Source organism: Orycteropus afer, unplaced genomic scaffold, assembly GCF_000298275.1.
Source record: "Orycteropus afer afer isolate SDZICR_OR568_19922 unplaced genomic scaffold, OryAfe1.0 scaffold00313, whole genome shotgun sequence".
Classification (NCBI taxonomy): domain Eukaryota; kingdom Metazoa; phylum Chordata; class Mammalia; order Tubulidentata; family Orycteropodidae; genus Orycteropus; species Orycteropus afer.
Genome location: NW_006921900.1, coordinates 1074719 through 1083101, shown reverse-complemented (window position 1 = coordinate 1083101; position 8383 = coordinate 1074719).

The window sequence follows — 8383 nt, the reverse complement described above, 5'->3', positions numbered from 1 at the left end:
TTCATGTCTTCTGCCCATTTTTAAATTGGATTGTCTTTTAGTTGTTGAGGTGTTGGAGTTTTCTATAAATTTTAAAGATAAGTCTCTTGTCAGATATGTTGGTGGCAAATATTTTTCCCAATCTTTAAATTCTCTTTTTATGCTTTTGGAGAACTCTTTTGAAGCATATAAAGATTTAATTTTCAGAAGGTCCTACCATCCATCTAGTTTATCTTCTGCTGTTTGTGCATTTTGGGTTATCCTTGACAGTCTATTTATGCCATAAATTACTCAACTAACTCACTGCCATCGAGTCAGATCTGACTCATAGTGACCCCTCGTTGGGCTTCCAAGGCAGTATCACTATGGAAGTAGATTGCCCAATCTTCCTTCCAAGTGCCATAAAGTAGGGCCCCTAAACTTGCCCCTATTTTTTCCTTGAAGAACTTAGCTTTAGGTTTCACATTTAAGCCTTTAATCCATGTGGAGTTAGTTTTTGTGTATGGTGTGAGGTATAGATCTTGTTTCATTTTTCTGCAAATGGATATCCAGTTTTGCCAGCACCATTTGTTAAAAAGACAATCTCTTCTCCATTTAATGGATATGGTAGTTCAGTTGGTGTGTCAACTTGGCTGGGCCTGGTTGAGTAGGTGGGCAGCTGGTTGTAGTATTCCCCATGATGAGACTGGTAATTAACTCCATGGTGGAATCTACTGTGAGCAGCTGAGTAGCTGCCTTAGAGAATGTGGCCTGCTTCCTGTATATAAGCAGAAGCCTTGAGGAATGGTCTCTAGCTTATGGCACGCTTGGACCCTGCGTTTAGCTGTGTCATTGTTCAGCAGCCTGCCATGCTCTGCTGACCTGGGGACTTACAATGGACTTGAATTAATGGCCTGCCATGTGGTTTGTTAACATCAGGACTGTGCCATTTTATCTGTCAACCTTGGGCTTGTCAGCCTCAGCAGCAAGTAGCTGCCTGAGTGAAGAGATGCCTCTAGCTTCAATGGGCCAGGAGCAAGAGGCAGAGCTGAAGCCCAAGGTCAAGGGGCTTTCACACAGCCCCTAGAGCCTGGCACTTTGAACTTGGACTTAAAGCCTCCAAACTGTGACAGAATAAACTCCTGTTTGTTAAGGCCATCCCATTTGTGGTATGTTCCTGTCAGAGCGGCACTAGGTAACCAGAACAATGGATTTCAGCCTTTTGTCAATGATCAGTTGATCATAGGTCGATGGATCTATTTATGGGTTCTCAGTTCTGTTCCACTGGTCTATGTGTCTGTCGTTGTACCAATACCAGGCAGTTTTGATTACTGTGGCTGTATAGTAGTGGGTTTTTAGATCCAGGAGTATGAGACCTCCTACTTTGTTCTTCTTCAATAGTGCTTTGCTTATCCAAGGTCTCTTTCCTTTCCATATAAAATTAGTGATTGTTTTTTCCATGTCTTAAAGAATGTTGATTGGATCTAGATTGGGATTACATTGAATGTATAGGTTGCTTTGGGTAATATTGACATTTTCACAACGTTCAATCTTCCTATCCACAAGCATGGTATCTTCTTCCATTTAAGTAGATCTCTTATGGTTTCTTGAAGTAGTGTTTTGTAGTTTTCTTTGTACAGGTCTTGTGTGTGCCTGGTAAGATTTATTCCCAAGTATTTTCTTTTTTTGATAGCTATTATAAATGGTATTAATTTCCTTATTTCCACTTCAGCAATCTCTTTGCTGGTGTAAAGGAATCCAACTAATTTTTGGATGATGCCACTTTGCTAAATCTCTCAATTAATTCCAGTAGTTTTCTTGCTGAGTCTCTTGGGTTTTCTATATATAGGATCATATCATCTGCAAATAGGGAAAGTTTTACTTCTTCCTTATCAATTTGGATGCCTTTGATTTCCCCTTCTTGCCTTATTGCTCTGGCTAGGACTTCCAACACAATGTTGAGTAGAAGTGGTGATAGAGGGCATCCATATCTGGATCCTGTTCACAAAAGGAATGATTTTAGTCTCTTTCCATTGAGAAAAATGTTGGCTGCTAGTTTTGTATATATTCCCTTTATTATGTTGAGGAATTTTCCTTCTATTCTGAGTTTGCTGAGAGTTTTTATCAGGAACTGGTGTTGGATTTTATCAAATGCCTTTTCTTCATCAATTGATATGATCATGTGGCTTTTTCCTTTGTTTTATTTATGTGATGGATGATGCTGATTGTTTTTCTAATGTTGAACCATCCTTGCATACCTGGTATGAACCCCACTTGGTCACAATGCATTATTTTTTGATATGTTGTTGGAGTCTCTAGGCTAGGATTTTGTTGAAGATTTTTGCATCTATATTCATGAAGGATATTAGTCTGTAGTCTTTCTATTCAGTGATGTCTTTGCTAGTTCAGGTATCAAGGTTATGTTTGCTTCATAAAATGAAATTGGGAGGATTCCATCCTTTTCTGTGTTTTGGAATAATTTGAGTGGGATTGGTGTCGATTCTTCTCTGAACATTTGGTAGAATTCTCCAGTGAAAACTTCTGGACCAGGCCTTCTTTTTGTTGATAATTTTTTTTTTTATGACCTGTTCAATTTCTTATTTTGTTATGGATCTGTTCAACTTTTCCAACTCAGTCTGTGTTAATTTAAGAACATAGCATGTTCCTAGAAATCTGCCCATTTCTTCAGATGTTTAAATTTTTTGTAGTACCTTTCTTCAGAGTATCCTAACATTATCCTTTTTATTTTAGTTGGTTCTGTTGTGACATCACCCAGTTTGTTTCTTGTTATTTGTATTCTCTCCCTCTTTTCCTTTGTTAAATTTGCCAGTGGTGTTTCGATTTCATTAATCTTTTCAAAAAACCAACTTCTAGTCTTCTTGATTTTTTCTCTTGTCTTTCTATTTCATTTATTCCTCTCATATCTTTATTTTTTTTTTCCTTTGGGTGACTGTACTTTTTTTCTGCTCTTTTTCTAATTGTTGGAGATGTTGGGTTAAGGTGTTGATTTCGATTCTTTTTTGATGTGTGCATTTATTGCTATAAATTGGCCTCTGATGACTGCTTTTGCTGTGTTCCAAAGATTTTGGTATATTGTGTTTTCATTATTATTTGATTCAAGGAATTTTTAAATTTCATTTTTTATTTCTTCTCTTACCCAGTCTTTCTTAAGGAGGGTGTTATTCATTTTCCATGTGTTTACTCTTTTTCCTTTGATCTTCCTATTGTTAATTTCTAATTTTATATTTCTAACTTTATAATGGACTTAAGTTAATGTGATCTGAGAAGATACTTTGCAGTATTTAATTTTTTAAAATTTATTAATACTTGCTTTGTGACCTAACATAAGGTCCATCCTGGAAAATGTTCCATGTACACTGGAAAATAATGTATACTGTGCTGTTGTGTGAAGTGCTCTGTAGATGTCTATAAGGTCAAGTTGGTGGATTGTATTGTTTACTTCTTCTAATGCTTTGTTGAGTTTCTTTCCAGTTGCCTATCTCTCATTGAAAGTGGTGTATTAAAGTCTCCTACTATGACTGTGGAGTCATCTATTTGTTTTTTCAAAGTCTGATTTATGTATGTTGGGGCTCTTTCATTGGGTGCATCAATATTTATTATGGTTATGTCCTCTTGTTCAATCGATCCTTTAATCATTATATAATGTCCTTCTTGTCTCTTTTTTGGTTTGTAGTTGTCCTCATTTGCCAATTGATGTCTCTGGTTCCCTGTTTACAATCTTGTAAGCTTATTTTACTTTGGAGACTTCTAACTAGGGTGGTTTCTAGGTTGTGTCATCGTGTGTGTTAATGATCAATTGTTGTTTGTTATTGTTGGTTCTCTGTCCAAAGGACTCCTTTTAGCATCTCTTGCAAGGTTGGTTTTAACAAATACGCTTAATTCCTGCTTATCTGGAAATGTCCTTATATCACCATCATATTTGAGGGACAATTTTGGTGGATATATAATTCTTGGTTAGAAATTTTTGGTTTTATATCTGCCATCCTATTGCCTTCTTGTCTGCATGGTTTCTGCTGGGAAATCTGAGTTTAGTCTTTTGGATACCATTTGCAGGTAACATTTTGTTTTTCCTATACTCTTTCAGGGTTCTTTCTTTGTCTTTGGTTTTTGTAAATTTGATGGTGATATGTCTTGGTGATTTTCTTTTGGGGTCTATCCTGTTTGGGGTTCGTTGGACTTCTTAAATGGATATATTTTGTCTTTCATCATTCAGGGAAATTCTCTTCCAACAAATCTTTGACAATTTTCTCTGTGATTTTATTTGTCTCTTCCTGTTCTAGCATTCTGATTACATGTAGGTTATTCCTCTGTATGGTATCCCACTTAAATCTTAGGCTTTTTTCATTTTGTTTTGATGTTCTTTTCTGATTGATCCCTTTCCAAAGAAGCATTGAGGTATTTGTCTTCAGTCTCATTAATTCTTCCATTTATTTGATTTACTCCTTTGCCCATTCATTGTGTTATCTATTTCTGATAATTTAGTATTAATCTTCTGCTTTTCTTTCTGTAGATTTTGTATCATTTCCAATTTTTCATTTATTTTGTCATTTTGTTCTTGTACTGTCTTCTGAAATTATTCTAGGGTTTTGTCTGTGTTTCTTTAATTTTTACAGTGTTTTTCTTCATCTGTCTCTCACTCTGTTGAAGGTACCTAAATATAATTCTTTTGAACTCCTTATCAGGGAGCTCCAATGCTGCTTCTTCCTCAGCGATGTGTTCTGGGTCTGTATCCTGGTCCCTGTTTCTGCTGCTTTATCTTGCTTTTTTTTGTGTGGACTGTGCTGCTCTGTTGTCTCTGAGACATTGTAGCATTTTTGTGTTTATATTTAATTGGTGATTGTATGTGGGAGTGATTCAGGCAAGGTTTTCATTTTCTTTGTTTTGCTTGATGTGTCTGAGTAAGCAGGGTACTGTGCTCCTCTATTTGCTCATTGTTAGCATTTATGCACTCACCACCTGTCTCCTTTCCAGCTGTCAGTTTCCAGTATGTCTGTGCTGTCCTTGGCAAGTGGAGCCTATTCTTAGGTCCCTGCAATCTGAGTTTGAATGCGTTCACTTTAAATATCCATAATGGCCACCACTTGTAAACATTCAGAATGGCTGCACCCTCCGGACAGCCAAAAGTTCACAGCTCAGTTTGTCCCCTTCTTTGCTGTTTCCTTTTTTAGTCATCAGCCAATAGTGTAGTCATCCATGCAGCACTTGGTGAGCAGGGCCAATTTTTAGGTTAATTCTCAGGTTCTAACACCACTTGGAAATACTCAAACTGTCCATACTGTCAGGATAGCTCACAGTCCACAGCTCCATTTGTCTCCTTATTCACTGTTTTCATTGAGGTTCTTCTATTGTTGTTGTTATTGTTATGTGCCGTCAAGTCAGACCCGACTCACAGCAACCACTCCTTAGGTTTCCAAAGCAGTATTACTACGGAAGTAGATTGCCCCATCTTCCTTCCGAGGAGTGGCTGGTGGGTTTGAACTGCCAGCTCTCTGGTTAGCAGTCAAGTGCCTTAGGCACTATGCAACCGGAGCTCCTGGTTCTTCTACTAGTTGGTATTTAATCCATTTCTGTTTCCTTCCTATCAAAGCTCAGGGCTCCAGGATTATCTTCTGTATCTGTGTCAGCTGGTGTGATAGTTATGTTTGTGTGTCAACTTGGCTGGGCCTGGTTGAGTGGCTGGGCAGCTCATGATAGTTATTCCCCATGATGAGACTGGCAATCAACTCCATGGTGGAATCTACCACAAGCAGCTGTGTAGCTGCCTTTGGGATGGGGTCTGCTTCCTGTATATAAAGAGAAACCTTGGGAATGGTCTCCAGCCTATGGCAGGCTTGGACCCTGTATGTAGCCGTGTTGTTGTTCAACAACCTGCCATGCTCTGCCTACCTTGGGACTTATAATGGACTTAAGTTAATGGCCTGTTGTGTAGTTTGGTAACATCAAGACTGTGTCTTTTTACTTATCAACCTTGGGGCTTCTCAGCCTCAGCAGCCAGCACCTGTCTGAGTGAAGAAACACCTTTAGCTCCAGTGGGCCAGGAGCAGGAGGTAGAGCTGCAAGTCAAGGTTGGGGGGCTTTCACCCAGCCCCAAGAGCCTGGCACTTTGAACATGGACTTAAAGCCTCCAAATTGTAAGAATAAACTCCTGTTTGTTAAGGCCATTCCATTTGTGGTATAATCTTGTCAGAGCAGCACTAGGTAACCAGAACAGCTGGTTTATCTTTTCTTTGTTGAACAGGGCCTGTGTAGCTAGTCTGCCTATTCCACCATCTTACCAGAAGTCCTTGTTCTTGTGTTTTTATATAAATGCTATCATACAATAATTGTCATTCTATGATTGACTTATTTCACTGAGCATAATATCTTCAAGTTCCATCTGTGTTGAAGCATGTATAAGGATTTCTGATAGAGTAATATTCCATCATATATATGTACTAGATTTTATTTATCCATTCACCATTGATAGGCAGTAAGGTTGTTTCACTTTTTGGTTATTGTGAATAGTGCAGCAATGAACATTGATGTATATGTGTTTTTTTCTGTTGCTACTTCCAAGTCCATCAGGTATATTCCCAGCAGTGCAATTACTGGGTTATATGGTACTTCTCTTTTCAGTTTTTTTGAGGAATGGCTGCACTGTTTCTCACAATGGTTATATGATTCTACATCTCTACCAGCAGTAAATAAGAATTCCAATCTCCCCACATCCTCACCAACACCTGTTATTTAATGTTTTCTTTATCATTATGATTCTAATAGGAATAAGATGTTTTCTCACTGTAGTTTTGATTTGCATCTCTTTAATGGCTAATGATGCTGAACATCTTTTCATGTGCTTTTGGCTGTATGGATATCCTCTTTGCAGAACTGTCTGGTCACATCCTTACTCCAGTTTTTGATTGGTCTTTTTAGTTGTTGTTGTTAAAGAAACATTTTTATTTTACATTCTTTCCCAAATTCTCTTCACACCTCTGAGCATTGTCCTGTCATCTCAGCTTCCCAGCTTGTTTCATATACTTACACAGCAATTAAATGGTATCTAATACTTTGGGGGTTTTGTTTTGTTTTATTCCTTGACTTAAAATTCAGGGATGCAAAATAGAAAGGTAGGGACTGTGGCAAATACATGCCACTGGGGGCCTGGTGTTGTTAGATCTGTCCTTTTTCTAAGATAATCCAGAAGTATGAATTTTTAAGTATAGTAGCTACCAATTTCTGAAAAATAATGATATGCCACTTTTTATGGGCCACTGGTGGTGCAGTGCCTACAGAAATAGACTGCCAACCAGAAGGTTGGTGGTTCAAAGCCATCAGCCACTCCACAGAAGGAAGACTGGGCAATCTACTTCCATAAAGATTAATCACCTCAGAAACCCAATGGGGGTTGCTCTGAGTTGGAATTTACTTTATGGCAGTAGGTTTCGTTTGTTTTTTTTGACATGTGATCCAGATGCAGCCCACAGCCACAAGTTTGTGAACTCTAGTGTTTGGGATCTGAAGAAGTCTAAGAGATTTTAGAGAAAATAATATGAATTTAATTTTGGACATTTTAAGGTAGAAACAGGTATAATTTTCCAGTCACATAGATATATGTGCCTAGTAAATGCATTTGTATTATTCTAAAAAACAAACCTCCATAAGGACATCCAGCCCCAATGTTTTTTTTTTAAATTTTATTTTGCTTTTGCTGTTGCTGTTGAGAATATACACAGAAAAACATATACTAGTTCAACTATTTCTACATGTACAGTCCAGTAACACTGATAACATTCTTTGAGTTGTACAACCATTCTCACCCTCCATTTCTGATTTGTTCCTCTGCTGTGCATATAAATCCATTGCCCTGTAAGTTTCCTACCTAAGATTTGTGTGTGTGTGTGTGATTTGGGTGAAGATTTACAGAGCAAATTCACTTTCCATACACTTTGTCCCATGACATTGACCACAGTTTACCACAATACAATAGCTCTCCTCCCTCTTCCTCCCCATAGTTACCTCTTCCCAGTGTCCATCCCTCCATGCACTCCTGCCCCCTGAGCTGTCTCCCTGTGCATATGCTGTCCTTCTTTCTCCCATGATTGTTCTCTCCAAGGAGCGCATCTACCCGAGGTAAATGTTCAACTCATATGCCTGTCTTTTATTTGGCTGGAAACCACAGGTGTGCGTTTAATTCCAGACCTAAAGGGCAACTAGGGGCCATAGTCTCAGTGGTGCCACTAGGCTCTATCGGACCAGTAAACCAGGTCCCCCCCCCCCTTTTATTTTTTCTCCAGATGATTTTGAGTTTTGTTCCACATTGTTCTCCCTCTCTATCAGGGATGTCCTAGATAGATCCACTTCCACATAGATGACAGTGGTAGCTGGGCACCATCTAGTTCTTCTGGTCTCATAGTCATATAGGCTG